Raw genomic sequence first — 18138 nt, 5'->3', positions numbered from 1 at the left:
TCTTTCATGATTCTTGAACCTAGTGTTAGCTATGATTAAGTTATGCTCTGTGCAAAATTCTACAAGGCGGCTTCCTCTTTCATTTCTTCCCCCCAATCCATATTCACCTACTATGTTTTCTTCTCTCCCTTTTCCTACTGACGAATTCCAGTCACCCATGACTATTAAATTTTCGTCTCCCTTCACTACCTGAATAATTTCTTTTGTCTCGTCATACATTTCATCAATTTCTTCATCATCTGCAGAGCTAGTTGGCATATAAACTTGTACTACTGTAGTAGGCATGGGCGTTGTGTCTATCTTGGCCACAATAATGCGTTCACTATGCTGTTTGTAGTAGCTAACCCGCACTCCTATTTTTTTATTCATTATTAAACCTACTCCTGCATTACCCCTATTTGATTTAGTATTTATAACCCTGTAATCACCTGACCAAAAGTCTTACTCCTCCTGCCACCGAACTTCACTAATTTCCACTATATCTAACTTTAACCTATCCATTTCCCTTTTTAAATTTTCTAACCTACCTGCCCGATTAACAGATCTGACATTCCACGCTTCGATCCGTAGAGTGCCAGTATTCTTTTTCCTGATAACTACGTCCTCTTGAGTAGTCCCCTCCCGGAGATCCGAATGGGGGACTATTTTACCTCTGGAATATTTTACCCAAGGGGACACCATCATCATTTAATCATACAGTAAAGCTGCATGTCCTACGGAAAAATTACGGCTGTAGTTTCCCCTTGCTTTCAGCCGTTCGCAGTACCAGCACAGCAAGGCTGTTTTGGTTAATAGACGCAAATTTCACATGAAACAAATTGCTGTTGGACTCTGGAACTGAGGATGCTTTCACAAAGTGAACAATAAGGTCACTGAAAAGATTGTTTAATTTTGAATGAAGTTTATGAATAAGTGGGGCCTCTTGTTGGAGGAATACATTTAAGGAGTTGAGAAGTGTAAGAACAGAGCTGAGAAATGAAAGATAAAGTTTAACTTTTAGAAATTTTGAGATGGCCTTACCGAGATATGATTCACAGAAGAAAATTTTTAAAGAATTCCCAAGTTCTAAGAACCTTAATACACACTGTAGCAAAGAAAACCACCTAGTAGAAACATATTTCAATATTTTGTGTGGCATTTCACCAAAGACTTACTGGTATAGCTTTAAAGGATTTTGTCTCTTTGAACTCTAATAAGAAATGTTAATTAAAAACTGTTAAATATTAATATTTACAAGACCATTACAGACCCTTTGAGCAGCTAAGTGTACCAGATGACAAGCTCAACCTTGCATGTACATATTAGTATTTCCTTTGCAGATAAAGGAACTTACACCTTTGTAAACACCAGTCATAGTACTTGATTCATCACATAGATCTCCCTCTTCTTTAGTTCATTATCCAAAACCGTGAATACTCCTTTGCTTGTATTCAGAGGTGCCTCGTGAGTATACAGTTTGGGTTTTCACATGATATACATATCATGTCTGAAAAGTCCGCCCCGGTAGCTGAGTGGTCAGCGTGACAGACTGTCAATCCTAAGGGCCCGGGTTCGATTCCCAGCTGGGTCGGAAATTTTCTCCGCTCAGGGACTGGGTGTTGTGTTGTCCTAATCATCATCATTTCATCCCCATCGACACGCAGGTCGCCGAAGTGGCGTCAAATCGAAAGACCTGCACCAGGCGAATGGTCTACCCGACGGGAGGCCCTAGCCACACGACATTTCCATATTTTTATGTCTGAAAAAAGAGTGAATTGTTTTTGTGGAATTTTGATGTTTTATATGTATTTAAGTACAATGTAGGGCAAGAACAAAGTAATGTTTAACCCTTTCCACTCCAATGTTGAATGCCACTCGACAACGCGAAATTTGTTTTCCGCTCCGATGTTGAGCCTCATTCAACACGACTTTCCAAAGCTCTCAGACGTATTTTGAGTCTACTAGGCATTATTGCTGCAGTGTGCTGCCATCTAGGAGAACTAGTGTTAACTCGGTGCCGAACAGTAGCAGCTGTGTTAAGTCAAAGATTGTAATTATTACGTTCAAGTCCACACGCTCGAAATGGCTAATTCTTCACATACAGTCCTTTCTGAGGAAGAGATTTTAGATCTTTTAGAGCAATCTATAAGTGAAAACGAGAGTGAAAATGATTTTGATTATGATAGTGATTCATTTCAAAACAATTCGAGTGACAATGACGAGGAAAACACTGACAATGTGCATGTTTCTAGTGATTCAGCAGAGGATTCGTGGCGATTGTGGAGCGACACTGACACTGACACTAACTTCACAGATTTTCCTTTTGACGAATCAAAGTGTGGTTTTATAACAGAAAGTAGTTCTGTTCCATCATTGCCCGTCGGATTCTTTCAATTAATTTTTACAGATAACCTATTTCAACAAATGGCAGATGAAACGAATAGGTATGCTACATAAAAAATATGTAAAGTGACACCACTTCCACAACATTCTGCATTGTGGGACTGGAGAATGTTACCATGGAAGAAATGAAATGCTTCCATGGTGTGCTACTGAATATGGCATTACAAAAGTGTAAGAACTTGCAGGACTTTTTTTCAAGATAATGGTTACAATCATCCAACTTCTTTCCAGACTGTTTTAGTCACCAACGATTTATGCAAATTTTCTGGGCACTTCATGTTTCTAATCCGACGAGTGCTACGCATGTCAACAGTCAGGTTCAGTCACGTCTGAGTAAAGTGACAAATGTACTGAATTACTTGTCTGGCACGTTTCTTGAAATTTATCGGCCATGTCAGTATTTAGCTGCTGATGAATCTACAGTATCATTCAAGCGTCGTGTACAATCCTCAAAAACCAACTAAATGGGGACTCAGAGTTTATGTAATTTCGGATTCATCAAATGGTTATATCTGCAGTTTGATACCCTATTTTGGCGCTGTAACAACTGAGTCATTGATCTGTCCACACTTGAATTTTTCTGAGAGAATAGTTCTTCAGCTACTAGCTAATATCAGAAATGCTACAGGGAAATCATGGTATCATTTGTACACTGACCATTTTTATGCAAGTGTTGCATTAGCTGATGAGCTGTTGAAACAGAACATGCATCTCACAGGAACGATTCAGGCCAATCGCAAAAACCTTCCAGCTGCAATCAAGAAAGGAGCTCTGCGTCTAAGGAAGCATGAAATAAAATGCCTCCGCAACAACAAAATGATGGTTCTGGCATGGCAAGATAAATGAACAGTTCTCATGCTTTCTACAAAAGCCAATAACTCAGTGTCACTTATAGAAAGAAGAAACAGAAAGGAAAGGGATGAAATAAAGAAACCAAATGTGATTATTGATTATACTTCAAAGATGGGTGGAGTTGATCGATCTGACCATTTTATTTTCAGTTACGGTTTTTAATGAAAAGTCTCAAGTGGTGGTGAAAACTATACTTCTGGCTGTTGGAGGTAGGACTTGTAAACAGCTATTTACTATACAAGAACCACTGTGAGAAAACAACTTGACAATACTGTCTCACAAAGCATTCTGTAAAAGTGTTATAAGAGGATTAGTTGCCGAAGAAAGAACTCAAGGACAGAAACGAGGACGTCGTTCAACTTCTGATGACGAGGAATGCTTGAATGGAAAGTTGCACATTATCAACAAGCTTCCTGGGAACAAGCATAAGGATTGTGCAGTGTGCTCAGGCAGAAAAAAGAAAGGTGGCAGGCATGAAACTGTGTATTACTGCAAAACATGCTCACAAAACCCAGCACTCCACCCTGAAGAGTGTTTCAAAAAATACCACACAATGGAAAGTTTTGTACTGTAAAAGCTTACGTAAATATATGAACGAAAGCACACATTTTGTTTTAATGTATACCCCAATTGTTGGCCAGTGGCCACATTGTCTCCACAAAGAGATCCGCACAAATCTCTGCGGTGCACTGCTGCCTAGGCGGCGGCGATTTAAATAAGAGCACGTGGAGCCACCCTGTGTCTGCCTTATGGAGTGCAAAGGGTTAAGCTTTTGCTACTCTCTGTTTTGCATTTTTGTGGAAGTGGGAGTGTCTGTGTATTTTTATTTTTTTTTTTTTTTTTTTGAACAATTGTGTGAGATCCCTTACACAAATACTAGTTAACGAAGTAACTTACGGGCTGAAAATGAGACATTCTTACGTTGCACCCAAGCAACAGCTTGTGCTTATTATACACTTCATTGCTAAATGTTTGCTGGTAGTCACACTTATTTGATTTCATCACTTTCCCAGTCAACATGCCTGTTATGGGAATTTCCTTTGTGACTAACTTTTCCTGGTAATTTTCTTTTCTTTTAGCACTTAAAACAGATTCAACAGAGTTCACTTTGACACTGCACACTAAAGCCGGTTACTGCATAGTAAACAGTCAACTCCAAACATGTACTGCCATTTATGGAAATGATTAAATTCAAGTAGTACTGTCTACCAAGATGGTCACTTGACTAGAATACAAATGAGGTGCTGAAAAATGTAAGGGCCAAAAGCACACCATCATTGATCCCAATTTTAAGTGAATGTCAGAGAAACCAGTGAGAAAATGTTTTCGAAAGTTCATATGTACAGTGTGACCCACCATAAGACAAACAGAAGTCATAATCATAAATAAATGCTACAGCCTGACAGTCTACAATGATGTGCTTTATGGTTCTCACTGCCCAAATGGATTACTGTATGATAAAGTCCAAAACTAAATATAATACATCTCATTCAGATTTCCAAAAAAATGGGTTTCATATCACTATTCCTATAATGTATACTGATATCTGATCTATGTTTACTATATAGTGAGTGAACTGGCATATCAGAGGTGGTATGCTACTATCTAGAGGGATTTGTGCCAAGCGAATGGGGATAAAGTCTCCTGCAGTGTGCTGCCATCTGGTGGCATTGACATAAACTTGTAGTTGAGTGGTAAGTGCTAACTGTGCACACTGTGGGCTGTGCTCATTGTTAATCAGATCCGTATGTATTTGGCCCATAAGGCAATTACATTATGGCTGTTGCATATGATGAAAGGCTCCTTAAAACCTGTACAACTGAAGGTGTGCTTACATTCCTGATGCCAAGTTTCATGGATTCTAGAGGAGTAGCAATGTAACATTGCACAGTAGATTTATTGCCATGTATTTCAGATTATTGCATCCTCATAACATTTAACAGCATTAAAAAAACTAATAAATCTGCAAGGTGTCAACAGTTAGGGTGCTCATGTGCTCTCGTGCTCTTACATAGTAGCCACTGCTGCCTGTATTATTGTTGGATTCTCAAATTGAGAGAATTGCAGTTGAAATCTGTACAGTTTCAGCATCAAAAAGTGACACAAATACTGGATAGAGCTTTTTGTCATTCATATTGTTACTGCTGTCTGTTGCCTGGGCAAAGGGCTGGGGTCTCATTAATTTCATTACCTTTCCCTCAAATGTGGAAGCCACACTTTTAACTAGCTCTCCAGTTTTTGTTCTCACACAATTGTACTTGGAGGCTATTTTTGTATTTTATCAAACAAACGTCACGCATGGTGACTGCATGCCAAAGGCACATTGTGCTCAACAAGGAATGTTGTAAGTAACAACTCTGCATTTGTTATCAAACTTTCATTTTCCAAGGATTAAGTAAAAATTGTTAAATACTTACTCATGTCCATCACCTTCACTGTATCTAAATGAATGAATTTTGCTAGCCACATGTTTGTGGCAATTGTCTCTTCCACCATGTGCAACTGAAAAATCCCAACCACACACACTACAGAGAATGTGTGAATCAGATATGAAGGAGTGCAGTAAACAGGGCCGTGCTTTTGAATATTCCTCCCTAAATTTTTGAACAATTCTTGGTTTCTCAACAGTATCACAAGTCCTGGTATCTTCACCACACACATTTTGCTGCACCAGAAATTGCTTAATTGTTTATTTCAAACTCTTTTGAATATATTTCCTCAACACATGATTTATATGCACTAAAAAGCATCCCATGTTAATTTGTTTACATTGAACAACAAACGCTTGTTAATATGTCACACACATACACATTATTCACTAAACAGAGCTTGACTTCAATTTTTCATCACAACAAAACAAAGACACCTGCATGGGAGGTCACCAGGAAGAGTAATCATGTGACTAGTAAATGGCGATGAGTGAAATCATATACCATATATGGTACTTGGTGTCTTCAGAATTCTATGAAGGCAGAAAAGAACTAGTGTACCAACTGTTTACAAAAAATGTGAAAAGAAATATTTTTGAGGATTCAGATTGCAAAGAAATTTTCTCTTGTAGATCCTTTTGAGTAGTTAATACACTTAGACTTATAAATCAACAAAAAATTGAAAAAAAAAATCATAATTTTTGCCATGTTGTTAGTGAAGTTGTAATTATTGGAGGAAATTCACAATTATTATGATTGTTTAGTAATAACTGACATCTCTGCAACACATTTTATGTACATGTTTTGATAATGCGGCAACATCACCTTCGCTGTTGAAGAATTTACACTGTTCTTTCTTTGACACTGAACACCTGTCCTATGTTTTTCAGAAGGAGAATGAAATTTTTTTGAACATGCTTGGAACATTTAGCTATATATTGAACCTTCTAAATGTAGCCTCCATCAGCTGTGACGCATCTGGCCCAATGTGCTTTCCATGATGTAAATGCACTTTGGTAAAATTCTGGGAATTGACTTTTAAACCATCACTTAACACAGGAAGTAAGGTCTTCTCACTATCAAATGTTTTACCTTGCAGGTGGGCCTTCAGGTGACCGAGGAGGTAAAAATCAGACAGACCCAAATCCGGACTGTGGGGAGGATGTGGAACATTTTTCAACCCATTTTCCTGATTTTCTTCTGCATCATAAGGGCTTTATGAGATTTGGCATTGTCATGGTGTAGTCTGACAAGCTGACCCTGAAGCTGTGGTCTGTGGGTCTCGATCGCATGTCACAGCTTGTCCAATGACAAACAGTAATGGTCCCAGTTAATTGTGGAGCCAGATTTCAAAAAGTCAATAAAAATGACACCACACTGATCCCAGAAGGAGGCCATCACCTTTTGGCCTGCTGTTAGTCTTGGTTTCTTCTTCTGAGGGGAACCCAGATAACACCACTCCATGGATTGGGTTTTGCTCTCAGGTTCAGACAAAAACAACTATGTTTCATCCTGGGTAATGACGTCATCAAAACACTGTTTCCACTCTTCAGTAAAGGTCTTCATGAGACCTTCACACACATTCTTCCTCATCATTTTCATTTCTCTTGTCAATAACCTAGGCATCTAACGTGCACAAATTTTTCTGTACCCTAGTAACTGTACCAGTGATACCACACTTCCCAATGACAAATGAATCATTTCAGCAAGCTGTTGTGTTGTCACACATTTTGGATGATTTGATCAATGGTCTCCTTATTCACATCACTCACTGCTGTTGATGGTCTACTGCATCATGGATTGTCCAGTAGATAGAAATCACCTTCTTTAAATCTCTGCAACCACCACTGGATGCTGCTGCGATCCACTATGTCCTCCCCATAAACAGGGATCAACTTCCAGTGAATCGATGTGGCAGTGTCATCGCCGGTCTTGAAGAGGAACTCCATCACCGACTGTTGTCACAACCTGATATCTACTTCACAGTCCATTGTGGCTCACCTGTAAATAAAATAAAAAACTTTTATATACCAACTTATAGCTAAAGGTTCCAAGTATGTTCACAAAAAATTTCATTCTCCTCCTGCAAAAAATAAAAAAATTGGAGATGACTGCGCAAAACTTTTTGAACGCCCTTTGTAAACTGGTCCTATGTTTGTATCTTTCTCACAATAGTAGTGTGTGTTGCATTTCATCACAACCATTTCCTGGCTTCAGTGTACAGAATAACAAGAACTGTTCCTAGGTCCTCAAAGAATATTCTTTTGTTAAGTGTATTTCTTTTCCACTGTGGGCTGATTTCTTTCCACAGTACAAAAGCATTGTAGGCAGCAGAGTCAAGCATATTGCAGAATACAACTACCAGCCAATGATTGATTTTTCTCTTGCATGTGTATCCAGCAATAAGCTGGTCGAGCATGTCAGCTGCACCTTTCATGGTGGGTAGTCTAATATATTTTTGGCTTTTTAAATTTTCTGCTGGTTATTTCCTTATTGCTATGCGTTGGTCTCATCAGTACAATGTTCTTATTTTTCTTTGGGTTGTAGGATACTACTGTGATATCTCAGTGATACAGAATTTTGAACTGTGAACATCTGTGCATGATAACTTAGGCAGTTCTGGCCTTTTTTCTAACTGTACCCAACATTATAATCTTTCTTTTGAGAAGTGCTTGATCCAGCATACAGGATTTTCACACATAACATTCTTTCCTCTAAGCCATATGTCAGATCCATGACATCATGCTAACCTCAGTTTTTCTTAAGTGCTATGCCAGGTGGTTTTACTGAATAAGTTTGTGATTTTCGAGCATACAAACTAGAATGGTCACACAGTGTCCATATCTTTATCCCATACTCCATACTTGCCTGGATTGTTTTAAATATCTTGTTTGAATCCCATATTTGGCTGGTTTGCATGAAATATATTGTTTGAGTGGACAATCACATCTGATCCAGAGTTATATAATTTTGTAACTATTTCCACCACTGCTCCCATAAGCACCTTATAGGTACTAGTTTGTCATTTGCACTTTACACCCATCAATAAGACTTGTGATCAAAACATAAACTCAAGGAATGCAAAAAAAACATGTTTAATGTCAATGGGGTAGAAAAATTGCTCTACCTGATTCTGGATCACATAAGCTGCTTGTTGATTCACCATACAATTCATAGAAATGATAGCAAGCAATAATACACCAATATAGCCTTCTACTGCAATTCCACCTAAAGTTTCCCATTTGTCACTGCACTTTCTTCTGACCTTAATATTGGTCATTTGCAACACAGTACTGCAGAGAGTTTTGTTCATAATCACGTGAAAAGCAGATTTGATATCATTTACTCTGGACGTAGCGTATCTGGGTGGACAGGTGTTTCTTTCATTATGTCTTTCCTTGATGTGGAATGAGTGTGGCATTGTTAGCTGTAACAGGCAGAAGGCATGCTTTGTTGATGCTGCACATTTTAGTGATTTTGGTCGAGATAAACTCATGCTGCAGTATTCTTCTTTGGCAAGCCATTTAACAAGGGTGCACAGAAGCAGCTAAATGAAAAATCTGTGCGATACATATATTTATTTATGTATAAAAGCTGAATTCGGATTTTTCCTTTGTGTGAGACCGCAATTTGTATTGTATTTGAAGTCCTAGATTTCACATATTTTACTGTGTGCATCGCTTCTGCATGATTTTTCACTGATTGTCTCAATACCCATTTGTATTGTGGTATATTGCGAAATTTCGAACATTCATGAGTGCTGCGATAAACTCTTACTGTTATTGTCACTTGTACGCTTAAACGTAGTTGTGATCTTTTAAAATTTTGGAGAACGGTAGGCCTGCCATCATTCAAAACAACTGTTCTCTATTTTCATTGTATAAGCTTGTGAGAATTAGGTTATTTTTGAGAATTTTCAAACGCTTACAAAACTTACCGGTATGAATGTTTTGAATAAGTAACTTATTTTGTAGTAAATCAGCATTTGTATTTCACAATTACTGTCAAGGAATACATCACCCCCGAATTTCATTGTATATCAATGCAAGTAAATGGCATTTTTGAGAATTTTTTGGAAACTACCATCGTCCTTTGCATAATCTATGAGTAATTTGTTGTAAAACTGTGTTTATAAATAAGTTACTGTTGCAGATATTCTAACTAACATATTGTATTATATCTAGTTTTCCCTTAAAGAGGAGTAGCCATATATATTAACTACATTTATCATAAATTAACTCTCTTTTTAATTTTTCTAACAACTATAATTAACTCCAAAATATTTTAGGGAACTAGTAATTTTTACCCCAGTTTTTTGTGTAGCCTGAAAAGAAATCACATTTTTTGTATATGTTTCAATTCTTATAGGGGATTAGCAACTTTTTAGATCAACAGATTGAATGACAATCAGTGGGGTTAATTTAAAGTTATCTGTTCACTGTCCCATAGTACATTGCACTAGCTAAATGCAGCCCCACTGTGAATATTGTCCTTGAACATGGGATGAGATGGTTGACATTTGTAAGCAGCTGGAAATAACCCTGACTACTGTCAAATGATTGGCAGCTGCTGCGAATTGATGTGTTGGAAGAGCTCCCAATAGTCATGAGCCTGTGATACCAGTACCAGAGGTACCTCAAGTATTCTTCTTTCCTGTAGATCCTATCTCATCTGCAAAAAGTCTAGGATCTGTCATTACTTGTCCACTTGACTGAGAGTGGCATGTCAGTTGTAGATCTAGGCATCCTGTACAGGAGGGATGGGAACCAGGTAGGACTCAGAATGTTGTACTGGCCTCCCTGACCAACAAGTTTCAGGTGCTGTCTTACACTTAAACTGAAACTGAGCCAGAGGGACTCATTTCACTTTTTTGGGGAAACCTTTTTTTTCTATGTCAAGGTGATAAAATGCAAAAGGGTAGGGGTCTATTAAGTGTTGGTAGTTCAAACATATGCAAATGATGGTACCCCTTAGGGAAATGGCAGCAAGGGACAGAAAAGGACACCAGGTGCACTCGGTGTGTATGCCTATTAGCCTCATTCAGCAGATTGAAGAGGCTATTCCAGCAAGCATGTTGGAACAAATGATACATTTTGTCTGGGCTCTGAGGTCATACTTGGGTCATTCCAGTGACTGTCAGCATGCTGGAACAAATGATATGTTTTATCTGTGTTCTGAGGTCATACTTGGGTCATTCCAGCAATTGACAGAGAAGACCAGCCTTGTGCATGGAGGGTTCAACAAAGCTCACAATTTACAGCATTGTTTCCCGAACTGATTGTGGCACATTGGTTCTGAGTAAAATGGAAGGACATCAAAGCTTCTGTGACAAGCTAGAAGGCTGTGACTTCCTGGATCAGTGCCATAGGGTTGAGAACTGCAGTCAGGTGTGCACTACATGTGAGAGGCTGATCCTTGGGTAGCTGACTGTGTGTGGGATTCACACAAGGATTTTTTAGATTAGGTAATTCTCCATCCAAATGGTGGCTGTAGGAAATCCAGATGTATCAGGGTAAGATCAAAAGAAATGCCTCCCAATAGTGAGAGTATTAAAATTCTATTGATTAATTGCCAAAGCATTAGCAACAAAGTGCCAGAGCAAAGTGCTCCTGAAGAGCAGGGAAGCTCACATAGTACTAGGTACAGGAAGGTAGTTGAAATCTGAAATTGATAGCAGTGAGTTTTTGGGGAAAATTTAATTGTATATCAAAATGATAGGCAAATAGTAAATGGAAGTGGTATTTGTGTCACAGCAGGTGAGAAACTCAAATCCATCAAGATCCATATTCAGTATTCAGTTTATTCACCATTGACCACTTACATCGGAATAGATCTGAACATTAAATATACAATTAACAATAACTTTACAGTAAAGTTTTTAAAATTTAATTAATTTTCTTTTAGAAATATTCTTATATACTAATGTCAATGATTATTTCAAAATATTCTGTTATCTTATAAAATGGGTATTTGAGTAACCAGTCATAAACCTTACATTTGAAAATATTACTGGTCAGTGACTGAGCAGATGCTGGAAGTTTATTGAAGAGTTTTAAACTCATTATTTTGTGTGAGTTTGCAGTCTTTGTGAGTCTGTGTCTTGGTATGCCGAAGTCCAGTTTGCCTCTGGTGTTGTGGGGATGTATGTTCTCTCTGGTCTTGAACTCATTTAAGTTGCTTTTGACATAAAGCAGTGCTGTGTAGATGTATAGATTCACAACAGTTAATATCACGTGCTTGATAAAGAGGGGACGGCAGTGTTCCTTGGGCTTAGCTTTGCTTATTATTCTGTTAACTTTTTTTTTTGAATTTTCAGAATTTCACTGACAAAGCAAGAATGTCCCCATAACAATATGCCGTAAGAAATGGGTGACTGAAAGAGGCCAAAATATACCACCTTTAGATACTCATCAGTGACTACATCTGTCAGTCTCCAGATGAGATGGCACACTCTTGCTATTCTCTTGCAGATATGGCTAATGTGTTCCTCCCAGTTTAATTTTGAATCAATGTGGAATCCTAACAATTTTATTGATTTGCTTTCAACAGCTGTAGTTAAACCCAGAATTAGTTCTTGTGTTTTATCAGGATTACACAGGAGTTCATTAGAAGAAAACCAACCCATTACTAGTTCTAGTTTTTCCTGTGTTGCTTGATGCAGTTCTGTTGTGTCATGATGTGTATTGAGCAATGTTGTATCATCTGCATAACACACAATTAAATTCGCTCCTACATGGTAAGGTAAGTCATTACTTGCAATGATGAACAGAAAAGGACCTAGGACCGAGCCCTGAGGTACTCCAGTCCGAACTTCCTTCAGTGAGGAGCATCTATTTTTAAATATTGAAGCTGCATGTGAGATTGTTCAGCATCAGGGATGGGCATAAATTGATAACTGGATCCTTCTATCACCCATGAGTCTCATCTTCTCATGTAACTGAAAACCTTAGAGAAAACATCATTTCACTTGTACGCAAGTCCAAAATTGTACTGTAATCATCAATGCAGACTTTAGTCATCCAACAATTAATTCAAAATATTACAGTTTTGTTAGTGGTGAGTGTGCTAAGACACCATGTGAAACATTACTAAATGCCTTATCTCAAGACTACCTAACAACAAATAGATGTGACATCTTTGATAATGTCCACATAGAAACTGGTGTCAGTGACCATATCATGTTTGTGGCAACAATGATTACCAAAGCAAAAAGGTCAACTACAACAATCAGAAAGATATATATGTTCAAGAAACTACATAAAAGACAGTAGTGTCATACCTCAATGAGGAATTTGATACTTACAGCACAGGGCAGGAGTGTGTAGAGGAACTATGGTTCAAGTTTAAAGAGTGGTTCACCATGCACTGGATAGATATGTACCCAGTAGAAGAGTTCATAATGGGAGGGACCCTCCATGGTGTACAGTCACTGTAAAGAAACTACTAAAGAAACAGAGATTACTGCATAATAGGTATAAAACAAAGTGTAGGGCAATAAGTAGAGAGATGCTGGATGAAACATGTTTGACTGTGAAGAGAGCAATCCGTGATGCCTTCAGTGACTACTTGTAGCAGAATATTGTTAAATGATATTTCACAAAATCCAAAGAAGTTCTGGTATATGTAAAGGCTGTTAGTGTCACCAGAGTTAGGGTCCAGTCCCTAGCGAATGAGACAGGCACTGAAATTGTGGGTATAAAAGCAAAAGTTGAAATGCTTAATTCCATTTTCAAATGCTTCTTTACAAAGGAAATCTCAGGGTATCAAGTGAAATTGGGGAGTGGATTGAGGACTTTTTGGTAAGGAGGACACAGCATGTTATTTTGGATGGAGAGTCAACATCAGATGTAGAAGTAATTTCAGGTTTCCCGTAGGGAAGTGTGTGTGGACCCTTGCTGTTGATGTTGTATGTCAATGACCTTGCAGAAAATATTAATGGTAACTTCAGACTTTTTGCAGATGATGCAGTTATCTATGATGAAGTACTGTTTGAAAGAAGTTGCATAAATATTCAGTCAGACCTTGATAAGATTTCAAAATGGTGCAAAGATTGGCGACATGCTTTAAATGTTCAGGAATGCAAAACTGTCCACTTCAGCAAATGAAAAAAAATGTAGTATCCTATGAGTATGATATCGGCAAGTGACTATATTGGATTCAGCCAACTCTTACAAATACCTTGGTGTAACACTTCTTAGGGATATGAAATGGAATGATCACATAGGCACAGTTGTGGGTGAAATAGGTGGCAAAATGATGCAGATGCTCTTGTCTTTAGATTTAACTACTTGTACAGTTTGCAAATTATCACTGCTAACCTCACTACCTGAAGCATCTTCTGATTATGATGTTATGTGCATACTGTCTTCCTTAGTATGGTTTTCATCTTCTGAAACATCCTCCCAACTACCAAATGCATTACCTGCTGTTTCTAATTCACTGCCAGCTAGGCAGTACTTTACTGTGGTAACAATACGCCATTATTTACTGCAGTATAATGTCTATTGTTGCAAAAGCAACCAGGGACATCCATTGTTGTGTATATTGACATGCACATGGATTTGGATATAGTAGGATATGAAACTCAATGAAAGAAATGTAGAAATGAGTAGGAAAGCAATTGGGTTGTTATGAACCAAGGAACATAAATGTAACTATTTCAACTATAAAAAAGTGGAGTAATGTTTTTCCAACAGTTCTGAGTTTTATAGGGAGTAGTCATGAACAAAATCAAATACATAAATTTAAAACCACCAGACATTACATTTAAATTAGTAATAGAAAGATGAATTTATTGTCATGTCATATTGATCCAAGGACAACAGCAGAATTAAATTTATAATAGCATACAACTTAATTGCAGATGACAATGATGCACACAGACACTAAAAAAGAAACCTGTCTGAAAACAAAATTAACATAAACATTAAAACAACATTAACATTCTACTAATATTAGAGAAGGAAGGTTGCTACTCACCATACAGTGAGCCGGAGTGGCTGAGAGGTTCGAATCCTGCCTTGGGCAGGGATGTGTGTGATGTCCTTATGTTAGTTAGGTTGAAGTAGTTCAATGTTCTAGGGGACTGATGACCTCAGAAGATAAGTCTCGTAGTGCTCAGAGCCATTTGAGTGGTGACTTGGTGGGGGTAAGGAGGAGGCTGGGGTGGGAAGGGGGAGGTGGTATGGTGGGGGTGGCGGACAGTGAAGTATTGCAGTTTAGATGGAGTGCTGGAGAGGAGGTGGGGAGGGGGGGTGGGTAAGCAGTGGAAAGGAGAGAAATAAAAAGAAATTAAAAAACTGGGTGTGGTGGTGAAATGATGACTGTGTAGTGCTGGAATGGGAACAGGGAGGGGACTGGATGGGTGAGAACAGTGGCTAATGGAGGTTGAGGCCTGGAGGGTTATGGGAACATAGGATGTATTGCAGGGAAAGTTCCCACCTGCATAGTTCAAAAAAGTTGGTGTTAGTGGGAACGATCCATATGGCACAGGCTGTGAAGCAGTCATTGAGATGAGGGATATCATGTTTGGCAGCACATTCTGCAGCAGTGTGGTCCACTTACTTTTTGACCACAGTTTTTCAGTGGCCATTCATGCAGATAGACAGCTTGTTGGTTGTCATGCCTACATAGAATGCAGCACAGTGGTTGCAGCTTAACTTGTAAATCACATGACTGGTTTCACAGGTAGCCCTGCCTTTGATGGGATAGGTGATGTTAGTGACCGGACTGGAGTAGGTGGTGGTAGGAGGATGTATGGGACATGTCTTTCATCTAGGTCTATTACAGGGATACGAGGCACGAGGTAAGGGATTGGGAGCAAGGGTTGTGTAAGGATGGACAAGTATTTTGTGTAGTTTCAGTGGATGGCGGAATACCACGGTAGGAGGGGTGGGAAGGATAGTGAGCAGGACATTTCTCATTTCAGGGCATGACGAGAGGTAATCGAAACTCTGGCAGAGAATGTAATTCAGTTGCTCCAGTTCTGGATGGTACTGCGTTACGAGGGGAATACTCCTCTGTGGCTGGACTGTGGGACTTTGGGAGGTGGTGGGAGACTGGAAAGATATGGCATGGGAGATTTGTTTTTGTACAAGGATGGGAGGATAATTACAGTCAGTTAAGGCTTCAGTGAGACCCTCAGTATATTTTGAGAGGGACTGTTCATCATTGCAGATGCGACAACCATGGGTGGCTAGACTGTACGGAAGGGACTTTTGGTATGAAATGGGTGGCAGCTGTCGAAGTGGAGGTATTGCTGGTAGTTAGTAGGTTTGGTATGGATGGAGGTACTGTTGTAGCCATCTCTGAGGTGGAGGTCAAAATCTAGAAAGGTAGCTTGTTGGGTTGAGTAGTACCCGGTGAAGAAAACGGGGGAGGAAGTTCTGGGGAATGTGAATAGGGTGCCCTCACCTTCAATCCAGATAGCAAAGATATCATCAATGAATCTGAACCAGGTGAGGGGTTTAGGATTCTGGATTTTTAGGAAGGATTCCTCTAGATGGCCCATGAATAGGTTGGTATAGAATGGTGCCATGTGGGTGCCCATATCCATATCCTGGATTTGTTTGTAGGTAATACCTTCAAAGGAGAAGTAATTGTGGGTGAGAATATAGTTGGTCGTGGCCACTAGGAAGGAGGTTGTTGGTTTGGAATCAATAGGGTGTCTAGAAAGATAGTGTTTGATAGCAGTAAGGCCATGGGCATTAGGGATGTTAGTGTAAAGGGAGGTGGCATCAATAGTGAAGAACAGGGCTCCATGTGGTAAAGGGACAGGAACTGTGGAGAGTCGGTGGAGGAAATGGTTGGTATCTTTTATATAGGAGAGTAGGTTCCAGGTAATAGGTTGAAAGTGTTGGTCTATGAGAGCAGAGATTCTCTCAGTGGGGGCACAGTAACCAGCCACAATGGGACGTCCTGGGTGGTTGGGTTTATGTACTTTTGGAAGCATGTAGAAGGTGGGAGTGCAGGGAGTGGTTGGGGTAAGTAGAGAGATGGACTCTGAAATGATAAATGTCCTGCCCACTATCCTTCCCACCCCTCCTACAGTGGTATTCCGCCTTCCACCAAACCTACACAATATATCATTCATCCTTAGACAACCCCTGCTCCCAATCCCTTACCTCATGCCTCATACCCCTGTAACAGACCTAGATGCAAGACTAGTCCCATACATCCTCCTACCACCACCTACTCCAGTTCAGCCACTAACATCACCTATCCCATCAAAGGCAGGGCTACCTGTGAAACCAGTCATGTGACTTACAAGCTAAGCTGCAACCGCTGTGCCGCATTCTATGTGGACATGACAACCAACAATATGTCTGTCCATGTGAATAACCACCGACAAACAGTGCCCAAAAAGCAAGTGGACCACCGTGGTGCTGAACATGCTGCCAAACATTATACCCCTCATCTCAATGGCTGCTTCACAGCCTGTGCCATATGGATCATTCCCACCAACACCAGCTTTTTTGAATTGCACAGGTGGGAACTTTCCCTGCAATACATCTTACATTCCCGTAACCCTCCTGGCCTCAACCTCCGTTAACCACTGTCCTCACCCCTCCAGCCCCCCTCTCTGTTCCCACTCCAACACTACACAGCAGTCATTTCACCGCCACACCCAGTTTTATAATTTCTTTTTATTTCTCTCCTTTCCACTACTTACCACCTTCCCCCCTTCCCTACCAACCTTCTCTCCTGTCCTCTTTCTAAACTGCAGCACTTCACTGTCTGTCAACCCCACCATACTAACCCTCCCCCTCCCTGACCCAGCCTCCTCCTTACCCCCATTCCAGTCGCCACTCCCATCATGCACTGCTGCTGCTGCTCGCAGTGTGTTTTCAGTTGTCTGACACTGCAGATATGTGTTCAAGTTGTGTTCGTGTGTGTGTGTGTGTGTGTGTGTGTGTGTGTGTGTGTGTGTGTGTCTATTGATGACAAAGGTCTTAATGGCTGAAAGCTATAATTGTGTGAATCTTTTTGTTGTGCCTATTGCGACTCAGCATCTCTGCTATATGGTGAGTAGCAACTTTCCTTCTCTAATATTTTTACATTCCATACTGTATTTTACATTGTTTAACAGTGTACTCCTAATACAACTCTCCCTTTCTGGAGAGAATGGTTATTTCAGGATCTGTTTTGAGACTTTGAATGACAATTGTTTCAAGACTGACGTCTTTGGAGATAGTCATGAGAAGACAGCTGAGATAAATTAGAAAACTTTGGAAAATTGAAAGGAGTTAGGCCATTAAATGCGTACAAATTGCATATGCATAGGCATATAAACTGCTTGAAATAAAGTATTTGAACCAACTTCTCAGTTTCTACCTGCCAACAATGCCATATGACTCTTCCTTTCTAGAGAGAATGGTTATTTGAATAATTACTTTGAGACTTTGAGTGACAATTGTTTTGATCATTACTAGATTGATATCTTCAGAGACAGTCAGGAGGAGGCAGTTGAGGTAAG

General features: G+C 39.5%; 1 protein-coding gene across 1 annotated transcript in view; it reads left to right on the top strand.

The window, feature by feature from the left end:
• Positions 1–18138, top strand: part of LOC126475487 (fatty acid synthase-like) — a 412274-nt gene that overhangs the window by 129555 nt on the left and 264581 nt on the right. The window lies entirely within an intron of this gene.

This window comes from Schistocerca serialis, chromosome 4 (assembly GCF_023864345.2).
Source record: "Schistocerca serialis cubense isolate TAMUIC-IGC-003099 chromosome 4, iqSchSeri2.2, whole genome shotgun sequence".
NCBI classification, from domain to species: Eukaryota; Metazoa; Arthropoda; class Insecta; order Orthoptera; family Acrididae; genus Schistocerca; species Schistocerca serialis.
Note: the sequence above shows the minus strand (reverse complement) of the source record. Positions and strands in the feature narration are given on the sequence as shown.